Genomic DNA, 18,980 nt, shown 5'->3' with positions numbered 1-18,980 from the left:
CCAGAGGTCCCTTCCAACCCTCACCGTGCTGGGATTCTGTGATAGGTCTCACCTTTAACTCTTTCTTAATGGACTGTACTAGAAATTCAAGTTCTTCCTTGCTATGAAGTGAGGTCAGACAAAGCTCTTTGGGGCAGCCTTGACCATTCCTTTCAACTCCAGAAAAAGAAGATTCACCTTATGTTTAGTGATCAAAAAGTGCACACACCAGACCCAGCTGAGGCACCTCCCTGGGTGTCACATGTTGTGCCAGCCCCAGAAAGAAGGTCTGGAGTGGGATTTGGAGTGGATTGGATAGAACTGGAGGGGGGGAGGGGATGTCCATCCCCAGAGGGAGAAAGTGTCCAATTTGCATTCCCTGTGGTTTCATAAAAGGAGGAGGCGTGCAGGGAACCCGCTGCTGGCATGGCCCCAAGTGTCTGCAGCAGGCAAAAAGCAGCTTTTCATCAGGGGGAAGGGAAGAAAAGGAGGAGAAAACAAGAGCTGTTGGTCACAGGAGAGGGGGAGCCGAGGGTCAGAGGGTAAATTCCGCTTGCAGCATATTTTCGTGGGCTGAAGCAATACCCTAAGCATCAGCAAGAGCTGGGCTTGGGAGAGGGACACTGGAACCAGCCAGCTGAGGTAGGTGTGGAGGAGAAAGCAAGGGGCAATTAGCTGATGAGTAATGAGAAATGCACCCCATGGCCTCACTCACAGCTAGCTGCTTCAGTTGTGTTGTCCTGCTCTGGGAAAAGCAGCTTCTCAGTATTTGGGGTTTTTTTTCTTCCCCCCTCCTCTCTTTGGCCAGGCCTGTGGGAAGGAGCAGGGTGTGATGGAGTGGAGGCCTGGAAAAGGAGCTGTTTGTTGCCTTTTCTTTCTGTTTGGTGGTGTTGTTTTGCTTCTTGTTTAGAAGGTTTTGGAGGGGTTTGGGAGGAATGAAGCCACAGACAAGTCAGAAAGGAGGAATTGCTGGCGAGAAAACACAGGAACCAACATTCTTGATATTTCCAAGCTACCTCCCATGCAAAAGCTGCAAAGCCTCCCCCTAAGTGAAAAACTCCTGGCTAGAAACCACAGGCACCAAATTCTCCATACTTCCAAGCTACCTCCCATGCAAAAGCTGCCAAACCTCTCCCTGAGTGAAAAACTCCTGGCAAGAAACCACAGGCACCAAATTCTCCATAGCTCCAAGCTATCTCCCATGGAAAGGCTGCAAAGCCTTCCCCTAAGTGATAAACTCCTGGTTAGAAACCACAAGCACCAAATTCTCCATAGCTCCAAGCTTTCTCCCATGGAAAGGCTGCAAAGCCTTCCCCTAAGTGATAAACTCCTGGTTAGAAACCACAAGCACCAAATTCTCCATAGCTCCAAGCTACCTCCCATGCAAAAGCTGCAAAACCTCCCCCTAAGTGACCAGTTGCTAACAAGAAACCACAGGCACCAAACTCTCCATAGTTTCAAGCTATCTCCTATGCAAAAGCTGCAAAACCTCCCCCTAAGTGACCAGTTGCTAACAAGAAACCACAGGCACCAAATTCTCCATAGTTTCAAGCTATCTCCTATGCAAAAGCTGCAAAACCTCCCCCTAAGTGACCAGTTGCTAACAAGAAACCACAGGCACCAAATTCTCCATAGTTCCAAGCTATCTCCCATGCAAGAGCTGCAAAACCTCCCCCTGAGTGAAAAACTCCTGGCAAGAAACCACAGGCACCAAAATTCTCCATAGTTCCAAGTTACCTCCCATGCAAAAGCTGCAAAACCTCCCCCTAAGTGACCAGTTGCTAACAAGAAGCCACAGGCACCAAATTCTCCATAGCTCCAAGCTACCTCCCATGCAAAAGCTGCAAAACCTCCCCCTAAGTGACCAGTTGCTAACAAGAAGCCACAGGCACCAAATTCTCCATAGTTCCAAGCTATCTCCCATGCAAAGGCTGCAAAACCTCCCCCTAAGTGACCAGTTGCTAACAAGAAACCACAGGCACCAAATTCTCCATAGCTCCAAGCTACCTCCCATGCAAAAGCTGCAAAACCTCCCCCTAAGTGACCAGTTGCTAACAAGAAGCCACAGGCACCAAATTCTCCATAGTTCCAAGCTATCTCCCATGCAAAGGCTGCAAAACCTCCCCCCCAAGTGATAAACATCACCTATTTTGTAAATAGTGATAAAGGAGAAGATTAAGAGGCTCCCCAAATGTCTGCCATGGACATCTAAGTGCTTCTTTACACCACTGTGATAACATTTGCTTCCTAGGCAAATGAAATCTGATATTTTTATGCTACAGAAATCAAAGGCAACAAACCCACCACATTTCCTGCCCTCAATTTAAACTTCTCCCTCCAAACACACTTCAAGGAAAAAAGAATAACATTTGGGATGGTACTTAGCAGCCCTGGAAATCAGAAGCCAAATCCAATTCCAAGTCTTCAGCTGATGCACCCAGAGACCTCCCACCCAACAGGTGTGCTCTGGATAAATTCATCTCTTTGGGTTTCCTTAGAACTTCAGAGAAGAAGGAGAACATGTGTGGGGCAAGGGAAATAATTATGGAAGGAAAGAGTTGCCCCAACCAAGGTGGTAATGGCAAAAGCAAGTGAAGTTTGCTATAGACATGGGTATTTAATAACCTTTTTGCAAGCAACTGGCCATGAGAACTGCCACCAGGAAAAATCAGCATGATTGGGGTTGGAAGGGACCTCTGAAGATCACCCAGTCCAAACCCACTGCTACACCAGGGGCACCCACAGCAGCTTGCCCAGCAGCACAATGACCAGGTGGCTTTGGAAGCTCTCCAGACAAGGAGACTGCACAACCTCTCTGGGCAGCCTGCTCCAGGCCTCCAGCACCCTCACACCAAACAACTTTCTCCTCATCTTCAGGTGGAACCTCCTGGCTTCCAGTTTGTGCCCAGTGCCCCTTGCCCTGTCCCTGGGCACCACTGGCCTCATCCTCTTGCCTAAGAGGGGATTTGATAAATGTTTATCAATATCTGAGGGCTGGGGGTCAAGAGGGAGGGGACAGGCTCTGATCAGTTGCACCCTGGGATAGGACAAGGGGCAATGGATAGAAACTCCAGCACAGGAGGTTCCACCTCAACATAAGGAGGAACTTCTTCACTGTGAGAGTCACAGAGCACTGGAACAGGCTGCTTAGAGAGGTTGTGGAGTCTCCTTCTGTGGAGCCTTTCCAGCCCCATCTGGATGTGTTCCTGTGTGACCTGTGCTGGATTCTATGCTCCTGCTCTGGCAGGGGGGTTGGACTCAATGATCTCCTGAGGTCACTTCCAACCCCTAACCTCCTGTGGTCCTGTAATTTCCCTAGTGTCTGCTGTCAGAGGAGGATTTCTGTGGTGGGCAGCCCATGCTCAAGCCCCTAGTCAGCATTTCCCAAAGTTCCACATCAGAGAGTAAGGTCTTTGCACAGAGATTGAGGTCTGGAGAGAGAAAGGAAGCGGAATGGACAGAAACGTAACATAAAATGGATTGACATGGGCGAAAGGGCAGCTGGGGGAGGGAGGCCCAGCCAGGAAGGAAAACTTTTCTTTAGGGGAGAAGGGGCTGGGAAGATGTTATTGGCTCAGCATGAAGAGTCCCACCACGTGTCACAACAGCAGAAAGAGCTAGGAGTAGTAAATATGAATTGATAGCAACCCTCCTGACATCTGCAGATGTTAGATCCCTCTGAGACTTGGTGAAGGGTCAGCTGGACCTTCCCCTCTGCAAATCAGCTAAAGAGAAATTCTTCATTACTGCAAGATGGCATGCAGAAACCACAGTGCTGTAGAATTGCTGGGGGTTGGAAAAGCCCTTTAAGATCCCCAGTCCAACCATTGACCTAACACCACCATGGCCATTAAACCCCATCCCAAAGCACCATGGCCACAGGTTTCTTGAACCCTTCCAGGGACAGTGACTCTCCCACCTCTCTGGTTGGCCTTGTTCCTTAAAGATGCATTTCAACTCTGAAGGTTCTTGCCCCACTTTCTTCATGCCCTATTCCCTCCCCTTTCTTCATATCCCATTTCCCTTGTGCTTCACAGAAAAGTGAAGGAGATCTTTGCATTTCTGGAGCTTTGTGGCCCAGGTGGAAAATCGGGGGAAATATGGTGGGAGATGGCTGGTACAATGTCCAATTAAAGGTTGAAGGTTCCTGGCCAACAACAACCACCTGGGTGTTGCTGTTTCTGCTCTGGTGAGACCTAACCTGGAGTACTGTGTACATGTCTGGAGCCCTCAATAGAGGAAGGACATGGCCCTGCTGGAGAGGGTCCAGAGGAGGGCCATGAAAATGATCAGGGGGTTGGAGCAGTTCTGCTACAAGGACAGGCTGAGGGAGCCTGTGTTTAGCCTGGAGAAGAGGAGGCTCCAGGGAGACAATAGAGCAGCCTGCCAGTACCTGAAGGGGGCTACAGGAAGGATGGGAAGCAGCAGTTTGTATGGGCCTGCAGGGACAGGACAAGGGGCAGTGGCTTCAAGCTAGAGAGGGTCAGATTAAGATTGGATATCAGGAAGAAGTTCTTCACTGTAAGGGCTGTGGAACACTGGAACAGGTTGCCCAGGGAGGTGGTTGAGGATCCTTCCCTAGAGATACTCAAAGTGAGGCTCAACAGGGCTCTGCCTCTGGATCTAGTTGGGGAAGTCCCTCTTGACTATGGGGAGGTCAGACTGGATGACTTTTGCAGGTCCCTACCAGCCTGGAGCATTCTATGATTCTGTGACCTCATTGGTGAAGGAGGGATGCCAGCAGTGATGCCAGCAGATTGATTGCCCTGTCAGGAAGGTTAAAACCAAATATTTCAGGTGTTGTGAGCTTGAAAAAAAAACCCCACAGAGTAAAGTTTATTTGACTATCAAGATGGGCACCATGTACTGACCTGTTGTCAAGGTACAAACAGAGGTGGGACAACAGGCAAAAAATGGAACCCAAGAGGTTCCACCTGAAAAGGCAGCAAGGTCACAAACTCATAGGATGGTTTGGGTTGAAAAAGATGCCTGCAGATGTAGATGCCTGTAGATGAAGACATCTGCAGATGTATTTAGAATCATGGAACTGTCAGGGCTGGAAGAGACCTTTGAGATCATTACAGTAAGGAAAACCTTCTCTACTGTGAAGGTGCTGGAGCACTGGCCCAGGCTGTCCAGAGAGGCTATGCAGTCGTCTTCTCTGGAGACTTTCAAGGCCCATCTAGATGCATGACCTGCCTTAGGTGATCCTTCTTTGGCAGGAGAGTTGGTCTTGATGGCCTCCAGAGGCTCCTTCCAACCTCTACCACTCTGTGATTCAAGGATTGAAGGATTCTAGGATTCAAGGATTCTGTGATTCTGTGATTCTATGGTTCTAGGATTCAAGGACTCAAGGATTCAAGGGCTCTAGGTCTCAAGGGCTCTAGGACTCAAGGGTTCAAGGACACAAAGGTTCTAGGACTCTAGGATGCTAGGATTCAAGGACTCTGTTATCCTAGGATTCAAGGACTGAAGGACTCTAGGATTCAAGGACTCAAGGGTTCAAGGACTCAAGGGCTCTAGGACTCAAGGGTTCTAGGACTCTAGGGTTCTAGGACTCTAGGGTTCTAGGACTCTAGGACTCTGTTATCCTAGGATTCAAGGACTGAAGGACTCTAGGATTCTAGGATTCAAGGACTCAGGAATTCTAGGACTCAAGGATTCAAGAATCCAAGGACTCAAGGGTTCTAGGACTCAAGGATTCAAAGACTGAAGGACTCTAGGATTCAAGTACTTAGGAATTCTGAGACTCAAGGGTTCAAGAATCCAAGGACTCAAGGATTCAAGGACTCAAGGATTCAAGGACTCTAGGATCAAATGCAAACCCTTGCCTAGAGTTTGCAATGCCACCACTACTTCTAAACCACTATTGCTAAACCCTTCCCACTAAGCCATATTTCTCCCAGAACAGGTCCATTTGAATCAATGAAGTGGTAAGAGAGAGAAGCAGCAGCGAAAACAGTAACTTTGCCTAATCTCAGGCATTTTTCCTCTGGCCAGCCCCTCCATTAGAGCCACTTTGCTTTGTTAACTTTCCTGGCATGTATCCTCACCAGGGCCTTCAGCACCTGAAAAATTAGCAGAAGAATTTGACTGATTATAGAGGCTGTTTTCCTTCTCCCACCGCTTGGCTCTAAAAGGGATACTCAGCAGAACTTGCCTCTTTTTTTATGGTTTTTTTCATTTGGTGCTGTCTGCATGAGTAATTACCTCCCTGATTTCTGAGATGCAATTGAGTAGCTTCCACATTAGAAAAATCCCAAGATTGATAGAGCCATCTCCGCTAAAGGATTAGTTTGCTGCTGTAATTCCACTGAGTAGGTCATTCAAATAGCAAAATGCTACCAAGTCTAATTTCTCTTGGTTGGGAAAAGCCCAGGTATTGATGCCTTGGTGAAAGAACCTGAGAAGGGTTGGGCAGAAGTGGGAGGGGAAAAGCTTCTGTGTATCCATTCTGCACATGCTGAGGGGACTGGAACATTTCTCTGATGAGGAAAGGCTGAGAGAATTGGGGCTGTATATCCTGGAGGAGAGCAGCCTGAGGCAGGGGTGACCTTATTGCTGTCTACAACTACATGAAGGGAGGTTGTAGCCAGGTGGGGGTTGGTCTCTTCTCCCAGGCAAGCAGCACCAGAACAAGAGGACACAGTCTCAAGCTGCACCAGGGGAAGTTTAGGCTGGAGGTGAGGAGAAAGTTCTTCACTGAGAGAGTCATTCACCATTGCAATAGGCTGCCCAGGAAGGTGGTGGAGTCACCGTCCCTGGAGGGGTTCAAGAGGGGATTGGATGTGGCACTTGGTGCCATGGTCTAGTCATGAGGTCTGTGGTGACAGGTTGGACTTGATGATCTTTGAGGTCTCTTCCAGCCCTGGTCATTCTGTGATAATGTGAATGGGCTGCCCAGGGAGGTGGTGGAGTCACCATCACTGGAGGTGTTTAGGAAGAGACTGGATGGGATGCTTAGTGCCATGGTTTAGTTGATTAGATGGTGTTGGATGATAGGTTGGACTTGATGATCTCGAAGGTCTCTTCCAATCTGGTTTATGCTATTCTATTTTATTCTATTCTATTCTATCTCATCAATGCTGATCAATACTTAGAGTGTGGGAGGCACAAAGATGGGAGCAGGGTTTTTTTCAGTGGTGCCCAGTGACAGGCAAGAGGTAATGAGCACAAACTGGAATGTAAGAAGTTCCATCTAAGCATGAGGTGGAACTTCTTTAGCTTAGGAGTGCTGGAACCCTGAAACAGGCTGTCAGAGAGGCTGGCAAAGTCTTCTTCTCTGGAGACGCTCCAAACGCACCTGGGATGTGTTCCTGTGTGATCTTCTCTAGGTGAATCTGGCTTGGCAAGCTGGGTTGGACTTGGTGATCTCCAGAGGGCCCTTCCAACCCCTACCATTCTGTGACACTGTGAGATTCTGTGATCTCTGATGTGGCTGCAAGGAGAAGGTTCCATCCCTAGAATGGATCAACACAGGGGCTGGTGGAGCACAGTGTGAGAGAAAATATGTTCACTGCTAACTGCAGGGAAGTGGAACTAGATGAGGTTTAAAGGTCCATTCCAACCCAAACCAGCCTGGGATTCTATGATGTTGATGATGGTAATACCCTGGCTCAGGTTGCCCAGAGAGGTGGTAGATGCCTCACCCTGTGAACCATTCCAGGTCAGGTTGTTTGGGGCTCTGAGCCCCCTGCTCTAGTTGCAGATGTCCCTGCTGACTGCAGGGGGGTTGGACTGGATGAGCTGTCCAACCCAAACCAGTCTGGGATTTTTGTGTCTGCGGACCAGAACACAGCAAATCTGCAATAGGTCAAGATCTTGGATGAAAGCAACAGTTGTGGGGAAGAGGAATGGCTGTGAGAAGGGTGGTGAGATGCTGGACTAATTGCCCTGGGAGGTCATGGATGCCCCCTCCCTGGAGGTGTTCAAGGCCAGATTGGATGGGACCTTTAGCAACCTGGTCTCATGGGAGGTGTGCCTGCCCAAGGCAGGGGGTTGGAAGTGGGTGATCTTTAAGGTCCCTTCCAACCCAAACCATTCAATGATTCTATGCATCGTGCCTCATTCCCTGTTGCAGGATTGTATCCCAAATGGCATGTCTGGCCCAGGTCTCAGCACAGCACCTGTGGCATGTCAAGGAACGTGGTGGGGTTCCTTCCTAGGCTCAATAAAATTCATGTTGTCTGTGTTCCAGGTCGAATTCTAGAATCATAGAGTTGTTTGGGTTGGAAAAGCCCTCCAAGATTGTCCTGCCCAGCCATCAGCCCAACACCACCATGGCTATTAAACCATGTCCCAAACTGCCATGGCCACAGGCTTCTTGAACACCTCCAGGGATGGTGACTCCACCACCTCTCTGGGCAGCCTGTTCCAGAGCCTGACCACTCTTGCAGCTAAGAAATTGTTCCTCATGTCCAACCTAAACCTCCCCTGGTACAATTCAGGCCATTTCCTCTCCTTCTATCATAATAGAACAAATCTATAATAGAACAAACCAGGTTGGAAGAGACCTTCAAGATCATCATGTCCAACCTATGGAATGGAATGGAATGGAATGGAATGGAATGGAATGGAATGGAATGGAATGGAATGGAATGGAATGGAATGGAATGGACCAGACCAGGTTGGAAGAGACCTTAAAGATCATCGCATCCAACCTATCACCCAACACCATCTAATCAACTAAACCATGGCACCAAGCACCCTATCAAGTCTCCTCCTAAACACCTCCAGTGATGGCGACTCCACCATACTAAGGAGAAAAGATTAATCCCCACTGAGTTCTGAGCTCCGAGCTCCCTTCAGGTAGTTGTAGAGAGCAATGAGGTCTCCCCTCAGCCTCCTCTTCTCCAGGCTGAACAACCCCAGCTCCCTCAGCCATTCCTTGTAAGACTTCTTCTCCAGACCCTTCACCTCAGATGTCACTAGAAAAGGCTTTAGGGGCTCCTGAGAGGATAAATAGGCACTAGGCAAACCCCATTGAATCAAAGGACATCCCTGCACTGCCAGTTCTGGAAGATGCTACCTCAGCAGCAGGTGTGATGACACTGATGATGCTTGAGAGATTGGCAAGTGGTGGGGAGGCATCACGGGGTGGGGGGGAGATAAAAAAAAAAAGAACAAAAAAAGAAGAAAACAAGACAAGAGAGATGAAATCAGAAAACCTCTCTATCAACCTGCCAAGCTGTCAGAGATGCTTGTTCTGAAACAATTCCTCTCATTTCCAATAAATGATGTCAGGAGTGGATAAAAGGCATAGACAGGGAGTCTGGAGACAGCCGCCTCCTCTCCTGAGCTTTGTTCAAACAATTTGAGGGCAAGCAAACATCAGTTCCAGCTGACAGGAGGTCTGGATGCAGTTAATTTGGGAAGCCTGATGCAAGCAAACAGTTCCTGAGGAGGAAGAGTCATAGAATTGTTTCAAGTGGAAAAGCCCTCTATGATCATCGAGTCCAACCAGCAGCCTGAGAATATCACAGCCGCTAAACCATGTCCCCAGCTGCCATATCCACACAGTCCTTCAACACCTCCAGGGATGGGGACTCCACCATCTCCCTGGATAGCCTGTTCCAGGACTTGACAACCCTTCTGGGGAAAAAACAATGTGTAACCTAAACCTCCCAGCATGCTGGGGGTTGGAAGGGACCTCTGGGGATCATCCAGTCCAAGCCCCCTGCTAAAGCAGGGGCACCCACAGCAGCTTGCCCAGCAGCACAACGGCCAGGTGGGTTCAGAAGCTCTCCCTCCAGACAAGGAGACTCCACAACCTCTCCGGGCAGCCCGTTTAGCTTAATGAAGACACAAGCGACCACTTGACTGTCATTAGAATCCTTTGTGCTAATTTAATGGTTGCTACACGGGTGGTTTTTTGTTGGGTTTTTTTATCTACTTTAGCAGCATTTAAGGTGTTCAGACAGAGCTGTTCATAGCCACACACTGCGACAGAGTCCCTGTGGTGCCAGCTGTAGATAAAAGCCACCCACAGCACACAAAGAATCACCTAGGTGAGTAAACATCACAGAACCATAGAAAGGTTTGGGTTGGAAGAGACCTCAAAAATCATCTGTCCATCTGAGTACGAAGAGAAAGTTGCTCGGTGTGAGGGTGCTGGAGCCCTGGAGCAGGCTGCCCAGAGGGCATGGGGAGCCTCCTTGTCTGGAGAGCTTCAAAAGCCACCTGCCATTGTGTATCACCCCCATACAATAGCCAGCGACAGAATCACAGAATCACCAAGGTTGGAAGAGACCTCAAAGATCATCAAGTCCAACCTGTCACCACAGACCTCATGACTAAACCATGGCACCAAGTGCCACATCCAGTCCCCTCTTGAACACCTCCAGGGATGGTGACTCCACCCACCAGACCAGGTCACTCATCTAGGCTACCCTTCAACACCTCCAGGGATGGTGACTCCACCCACCAGACCAGGTCACTCATCCAGGCTACCCTTCAACACCTCCAGGGAGGGGCCATCCACGACCTCTCTGGGCAGCCTGTTTTATACAATCAAAATTCTCTTCATCCCTGCTTTCAAATTCTTTTACAGTTCCTTGTTTCAGCACAGAGCTTCAGGATGAGAACTGGAAAGAAAAGAGGTTCAGCTCTGCCAGACACCTTCTTCTCGTTGCACTCATGGCCCAGCTGTACACCAAACACATCAGAAGCACAACCAGGTCTCCTCTGTCCAAACCAAACTCCAAGAGGATCAGATAAGATTTGACATCACTATGTACTTCCTAACTGTCTGGGCCTTCCAGACCACACAGGGCTACAATAAAACTGGGGAGGGACTTTTGAGGGTGTCAAGGAGTGATAGGACTGGGGGAAACGGAACAAAACTAGAAATGGGGAGATTGAAATTGGATGTCAGGAAGAAGTTGTTCCCCATGAGGGTGGTGAGAGACTGGTCCAGGTTGCCCAGGGAGGTGGTGGAAGCCTCATCCCTGGAGGTTTTTGCAGCCAGGCTGGATGTGGCTGTGAGCAACCTGCTGTTTATGTTCTCATTAACCTGACTACCACAGAATACTTCTAACACCGTTTCTCTTATAGGACAAGAGCAAACAGCCACTAGGACAAGAGGAAAGAGCTTCAGGTTGCACTGTGGGAGGTTTAGGTCAGACACAAGGAACAATTTCTTCCCCAAAATGTCCATCAAGGCTTGGAACAGGCTGCCCAAAGCAATGGTGGAGTCCCCATCCCTGGAGGGATTTCAAAGCCATGGAGAAGTGGTGCTGAGGGCCATGGTTTAGTGGTGAGCAGGTAGCTCTCAGTGAATGGTAGAATTGATGATCTTAAAGGTCTCTTCCAACCAAAACAACTCTATGATTCTATGCATTCCTTTTTTCAATCTTGCCCCAAAACACCTGGCTGGGGACAAGCAGTTCAGGGAACACAGACCCCGTGAGAGCTTTGTGGAGGACAAAGAGGTTTGTAGGATGCCAGCAGGGCTGGGCAAGCCGGGCACAGCTGAACCGTTGGGATAGCTGGATACCAGGTGAGCTTCCAACAGGGAGAATGAAAGAGAAATCAGCTAATCAGTTGGATTAGCTGATTGTCAGGAGAAACCTGGAGCTAATGCTGGCACCAACTCACTTGATGTCCCTGCCCCTTTGCTCCAACAAAGACTGGAGCAGAAGCCCCAGGATGCTGTTTACCAGGAACCATGGCAACTTCTAAGACCATTAGCTGCAATCACAGCCAGCTCCACTACCTGACTGAAGGGCTGGATGTGTGATATTTAGTCTGACCTATAAAAATATCTCTGGAGCAACCTGTGTGCACAAGTGTCACATCAAATGTTTGTCATACAAGGGATGTGACACCAGGCACCTGATGGAGCAGCACGGCAAGTGAAGGTGGGCCTGCCCCCCTCCAGATGGTTTGTAATATTCAGCTCAGACAATGCAAAGGAAAAAAAAAAGAACCAGCTGGTGATGCTGGCTGGGCACAGGGTGTGACACACAGATCCCTCTCCTCCTTGCTGACAGGATTCTACATCCTCAATTATCGACTTTCAGGTTATTACAAGTTCCAGCCCAGATTTCTCCTTAAATGCCACCAAAGGGGGCAAAATGCCACCATCCAGGAACCTGAGCATGAAGACACAGCCCCTTAGAGATGGAGAATGAATAATGGTTTCAGGCATGGACAGCTCCTAAAGCACAGTAGCATCCCTTGGATGGCTGATGGAGAGGTTCCACCACCTTCAATCCCTACTCCATGTACCACAAGATGATGTGGCTCCAAGTGCTCAGTCCAGTACTATGAAGTCTGGTGAGACACTGGAACAGGCTGACCAGGGAGATTGTGGATGTGCCTTCCTGGAGGGGTTGTGGCAGAGCTGGCACTGTCCTTAAGGCACATGGTGCCCAGGGAGCTCGTGGAAGCCCTCTGCCTGCAGGTATTCAAAGCCAGGCTGGATGAGTCCTTGAGCAACCTGATCTAGTGGAAGGTGTCCCTGTCTGCGGCAGGGGGTTTGGAACTAGACAACCTTAAAGGTTCCCTCCAACCCAACCCATTCTATGAACCTCTGAATCCATAAATGGCTTTAAATGCAACTGAGAAGAGAATTCCAGAAGAAAAATCTTTACAAGATATTAAAACATGGATACAAAACTACAGAAATCAAAGTCTTCAAACTGGAGCCCACACCTGGGCTTGCACCTTTGCCCTCCCAGCCTTCCCCAGTACCATGTGCCTTAAGGAGAGTGTCAGCTCTGACTCTGCATTTCCCCACTTAGAATCACAGAATCACAGAACAGAATCATAGAGTGGGAAGGGACCTCAAGGCTCAGCCAGTTCCAACCCCCCTGCCATGGCCAGGGACACCTCACACTACAGCAGGTTGCTCACAGCCACATCCAGCCTGGCTGCAAACACCTCCAGGCAGGAGGCTTCCACCACCTCCCTGGGCAACCTGTGCCAGGCTCTCACCACCCTCATGGGGAACAACTTCTTCCTCACATCCAATCTCAATCTACCCATTTATAGTTTGGTTCCATTCCCCCCAGTCCTATCACTGCCTGACACCCTCAAAAGTCCCTCCCCAGCTTTCTTGTATCCCCCTTCAGATCCTGGAAGACCACAATTAAGTCTCCTCAGAGCCTTCTCTTCTCCAGACTGAACAGCCCCAACTCCCTCAGTCTGTCCTCATAGCAGAGCAGCTCCAGCCCTCTGCTCATCCTCATGGCCCTTCTCTGGACACCTTCCAGCACCTCCATATCCCTCTTGTAATAGGGGCTCCAGAACTGGACACAGTGCTCCAGGTGGGGTCTCAGCAGAGTGGAGCAGAGGGGGAGAATCACCTCCCTGGCCCTGCTGGCTCTGCTTCTCTTGCTGCAGCTCAGGCTCTGGTTAGCTTTCTGGGCTGCAAGTGCTCCCTGCTGGCTCCTGTTGAGCTTCTCATCCCCCAGCACCCCCAAGTCCTTTTCTTCAGGGCTGCTCTCAAGCCAGTCCCTGCCCAGCCTGTATCAGTGCTTGGGATATGTGACTTCTGTCACTTTGTGTCACAACCTCAGCATTATTTAAATGAACACATTTTTTTTCACCCCCTTCCCTCTTTGTATTTAATATTCATCTTCAGGTGTTACAGCTATCATTTCTGTTAGCAACAGTGACATTTCCTAAAGTTCATTACTTTTTTTTCCCCTGAGAAAAATCTCAGGCACTTAAGGAAAAAACCAACAAACCATCACCAAAAAGCCCTAGACATTAACTAAGGTGTCTCCAGGCTAGCAGACATCTCCACACTTTGTCATCTTCATCCCTCCATACCTGTGAAGCAGGAGTTTGATAATACCCAGGTTACTGAGCCTGACCCAACCATCTGACCTGTGGGAGCTGCATCCCTCAGCGTGAGCTCCATCCCTGCACCTCACCATGGGTTCCTTGGCATCCCATGGGCACCCTGTGGTTGCCTATTTATTTTTTTCCCCCTGACACTTGTGTCTGACATTTTCAAGCTGTGGCATGAAAACCTCTGCAGGGTTGCCTCCAGCTTCAGTGTCGTGGAGGCACAGCGTGAAAGTGTGCCAGGGGAGGTTTAGGTTGGAGATCAGCAACAATTTCTTTCCTGCAAGAGTGGTCAGGCACTGGGACAGGCTGCCCAGGGAGGTGGTGGAGTCACCATCCCTGGAGGTGTTCCAGAAATGTGTGGACATGGCACTTCAGGACATGGTGTAATGGCCATGATGGTCTTAGGTTGATGGTTGGACGCAATGGTCCTAGAAGACTTTTCCAACAGGAACAATTCCATGGAATGGGCATGGCAAGCTGTCTTGTTGGCAGCTGCCAGCTCTTCCCTGTGTGGAGCAGCCCAGCCAGGTCACAGAATCACAGAATGCCAGGTTGGGAGGGATTCCAAAGAGCATCTGGTCCAATCTTTCTAGGTGATAATCTAGTTGAAATGATATGGCCCTGCAGCCTGTCAAGCTGACTCCTAAAAATGCCCAATGCAGAAGAATCCTCTGCTCTCCTTGGAAGATGACTCCAATGTCCAGCTCTTCTTGTGTCAGGAACAGTGTGGCCAGCAGGAGCAGGGAAGTCATTCTGCCCTGTACTCAGCACTGGTTAGGCCACACCTTGAGTCCTGTGTCCAGTTCTGGGCACCTCAGGTTAGGAAAGATGTTGAGTTGCTGGAAGGTGTCCAGAGAAGGGCAACAGAGCTGGGGAGGGGTCTGGAGCACAGCCCTGTGAGGAGAGGCTGAGGGAGCTGGGGTTGCTTAGCTTGGAGAAGAGAAGGCTCAGGGGAGACCTTCTTGCTGTCTACAACTACCTGAAGGGAGGTTGTAGCCAGGTGGGGGTTGGTCTCTTCTCCCAGGCAAGCAGCACCAGAACAAGAGGACACAGTCTCAAGCTGCGCCAGGGAAGGTTTAGGCTGGAGGTTAGGAAGAAGTTCTTCCCAGCAAGAGATATTGGCCATGGGAATGTGCTGCCCAGGGAGGTGGTGGAGTCACCATCACTGGAGGTGTTTAGGAAGAGACTTGATGGGGTGCTTGGTGCCATGGTTTAGTTGATGAGATGATGCTGGGTGATAGGTTGGATGTGATGATCTCTGAGGTCTCTTCCAGCCTGGTCTATTCTATTCTATTCTATTCTATTCTATTCTATTCTATTCTATTCTATTCTATTCTATTCTATGGAAAACTTTTGCTTCTGGATTCCAACTGGAATCTTCCCAGGAGTAACTTGTATCCACCACCCCTTGTCTTTTCCAGGAGACTCCTTGTGAAAAGGGACTCTCCATTCTCCTTGTAGCCACCCTTCAATACTAGAACCTGGCACCAGGTCTTTCAACTGAAGAGCACAACCTTGGCTCTGTTAGAAGAAGAGCAGAGGGTCACTCTGGGTTAGAAATCTGCTTTCTAGACTTTCCCTGCCAGTGATGAGCATTTAAAAAGTTTTGGGTTTGTTTTCTACCTTGGTAGGGTGGGAAGGAAGCTGAAAAATATGAGGGTTTTAATCACTGGGAAACAGACACCTCAAAGTCCACAAGCCCAGGGCTGAAGCACATCTCAGATAAGGTTATTTATGCACTCTGGCCACATAGCATAAAACAAGAGGATGGACAAGGGCATGGCACACCACCGTGTAAATTATCTCTCTCAATAAATCCAGACCCTTGGAGCAGCTCCTTTTACACCCACAAATGACCAGGGGCAATCAAAATGACAGCCAAGTCACTCAGGGGAAGCCTGGGCCTGTTTGCAAGCCCCAGCTCAGCAAACTGCTCCAGTTTTAAATAGAAACAGAAAAGAATCTTCTCTCTAACTCACTTCTCAGTGGGAAAGGACCTGGGAGTGCTGCTGGACAGCAAGTTCCTCAGGAGTCAGCAATGTGTCCTCATGGCCAAGATGGTGTCCTGGACTGCAGGAGAAAGACTGTGGCCAGCAGGTCAAGGGAGGCTTTCCTCCTGCACTACTCTCCCCTGGTGAGGCCACATCTGGGGTCCTGGGTCCAGTTCTGGTGTCCCCAGTTCCCAGTTCCAGGCTCTCCAGTTCATGAGGGACAGAGAGCTACAGAGAGAGTACAGAGGAGCCTGCAAAGATGCTAAAGGGCCTGGAGCATCTCTGTGAGGAGGAAAGGCTGAGAGCCCTGGGGCTGTGGAGCCTGGAAAAGAGTGGCCCCAGAGGGGATCTGAGCAATGCTCAGCAAGAGATAAAGGACCTGTGGGGGGCAAGAGGCTGGGGCCAGACTCTTGTCAGTGGTGCCCAGGGACAGGGCAAGGGGCAGTGGGCAAAAACTGGAAGCCAGGAGGTTCTATCTGAAGATGAGGAAACAGTTGTTTGGTGTGAGGGTGCTGGAGGCCTGGAGCAGGCTGCCCAGAGAGGCTGTGGAGTCTCCTTCTCTGGAGAGCTTTGAAAGCCATCTGGCCATGGTGATGCTGGGCAAGCTGCTGTGGGTGCCCCTGCTTTAACAAGGGAGTTGGACTGGACAGTCTCCAGAGGTTCCCTTCCAACCCTCACCGTGCTGGGATTCTTTGAACCCCTGAGCAGCCAGAACTAACCTGTTTGAGCTGACCTACAGCATTGCTCCTTCGTAACTCAGGGCTCCAGGAGCTTAATTTTGTCTGCCCTGTGCAGACCCAGCTGTAAAGCTCAGACATACCTGAGGCATCCAAACCTCTTTCCAAAGTCATCAGTCCAAAAAAATATTCTTTTTCTATGCCTGTTGTCAAACACAATCAGCAGGGTCATCTATATCCTCTAAACAATAAATGAGCATCATGGGATAATCTAAGTTGGAAGAGACCTCAGAAGGTCACCAAGTCCAACTCCTGCTGAAAGGCAGATGAGGGACAAGGCCAGGTCAGGTCTTCAGCCAATCCAATCTTGAAAACTTCCACAGATGGAGACCTTTCTGGGTGATTTAGGCTATCTGAGCCTATGCTGCTAGCCAGGCTCTCCTGTGCTATCCTCACATGGCAAGTGCTCTAACCCTAGACCTCCTTGGTGGCCCTCCACATATTAATACCTCAGTATATCAGAATGATCAAAAAGTACAGACAGGGGATGTTAGAACTCATTTTTTTTTGTCAGAGAGTTGTGAACTGTGTTGTCTTGTGCACCTTATCTTAGGTGTTCAAGAAATGTGTGGACATGGTGTTTTGGGGCATGGTTATGCTGGTCTTAGCCTGATGGTTGGACTTGATGATCTTAGAGCTCTTTTCCAACTGAAACAGTTCATAGAATGGTTTGGACTGGAAGGGACCTTGAAGATCATCTACTTCCAAACCCCTGACATGGGCAGGGACACCTCCTGCTAGCCCAGGTTGCTCAAGGCCCCAGCCAACCTGCCCTTGAAAACCTCCAGGGAGAGGGCATCCATGACCTCCCTGTGCAACCTGTTCCAGTGTCTCACCACCCTCACTGGAAAGAATTTCTTCCTAATCTCCACTCTCAATCTCCCCTCCTCCAGCTCAAACCCATTGCCTCTCCTCTGATCACTCCAAGCCCTTGTGAAAAGTCCCTCCCCAGCTCTCCTGTAGCCCCCTTCAGGTACTGGGAGGCTGCTCCAAGGCCTCCCCAGAGCCTTCTCCAGGCTGAACAGCCCCAACTCTCTCAGCCTGTCCCAACAGGGGCATTGCTCCAGCCCTCTGATCATCTTTGGGAGTCCTTCTGCGAGTCTGTGATTATTAGAGGAAAGATTAGAACATCTGATGAGTCTTACTTTACTACCAAATGATGTGTCCATTAAAGGAACATTTGCTGGCCAGGGATCTGCTGCAGAGCAGGATTATTGTTCCATCCAGGAAGGGAGAAGAAAACCTGAACATCATGAGGCATGCAGCCTGTGAAGGAATTCATTACTGCAGTCTTATTGTGGAAATTAAATAATACTAATAAAGTGACTGCTAGTGTGGGATAGGATATCCAGCTTTGACATCACTGTGCCTTTGGAATGTTAGAAAGAAATGAAAAAAGGGAAATCTCTCCCCAAGAAATACAAAACAATCAAAACACGACAAGCAAGCCGAGCAGCAGGGCTCGAGGAGTTCGTGGCACCGAGAAGACAGCAATGAGGCATCAGCTCAGGCAATATCTTCCTGATTATTCACACACTGATGCCCACCAACACCTGAGCACTTCTGAAAATGAAAACAACCAACCACAGAGTCCCAGCGTGGTGGGGGTTGGGAGGGACCTCTGGAGATCACCCACTCCAACCCCCTTGCTAAAGCAGGGGCACCCACAGCAGCTTGCCCAGCAGCACAATGTCCGGATGGCTTTGGAAGCTCTCCAGAGAAGGAGACTCCACAACCTCTCTGGGCAGCCTGCTCCAGGCCTCCAGCACCCTCACACCAAACAAGTTGCTCCTCCCCTTCAGATGGAATCTTCTGGCTTCCACTTTGTGCCCATTGCCCCTTGTCCTGTCACTGTGCATCACTGATATGGGTTTGGCCCCACGCTCTTACCCCCCCACAGGTCCCTTTGCTTTTGCTGAGCATTGATCAGATCCCCTCTGGAGCTGCTCTTCTTTAGGTTAAGCAGCTCCAGGTCACTTCTGTAACCCATCCCAAACATACACCCAACCCAACCTGAGGACTGGATACTTACTGCAAGAGTGGTCAGGCACTGGACCAGGCTGCCCAGGGAGGTGGTGGAGTCACCATCTCTGGAGGTGTTCAAGAAAGGTGTGGCCATGGCACTTGGAGACACAGTTTAGTGGCCATGGTGGTGTTGGGCTGAAGTTTGGAGTAGATGATTCTAGAGGTCTTTTCCAACCCAAACAATGCTGTCATTTTATGGAACTCCTCCTTCCTTCACTACCTTCTTCTGCAAGAGCACTTCAGAAAGGACCACACTGCCTGGGTAGCTCTCACAAGACCTAAGGAAAATAATAACAGTGAGACACAAAAATAAAGTCCCACCTGTGGCAACGTCTTGCTTCAGATTTGGCCACTTCTTCTAGTGCTAGAATCATAAACTCATAGAATGGGTTGGGTTGGAAGAGACTTCAAAGATCATCCAGTTCCATCCCACTCAGATACATTCGCCAGG

Source organism: Dryobates pubescens, chromosome 2 (genome assembly GCF_014839835.1).
Source record: "Dryobates pubescens isolate bDryPub1 chromosome 2, bDryPub1.pri, whole genome shotgun sequence".
Taxonomy (NCBI): Eukaryota; Metazoa; Chordata; class Aves; order Piciformes; family Picidae; genus Dryobates; species Dryobates pubescens.
The sequence above is the reverse complement of the archived record's forward strand: the minus strand, read 5'-3'. Positions refer to the sequence as shown.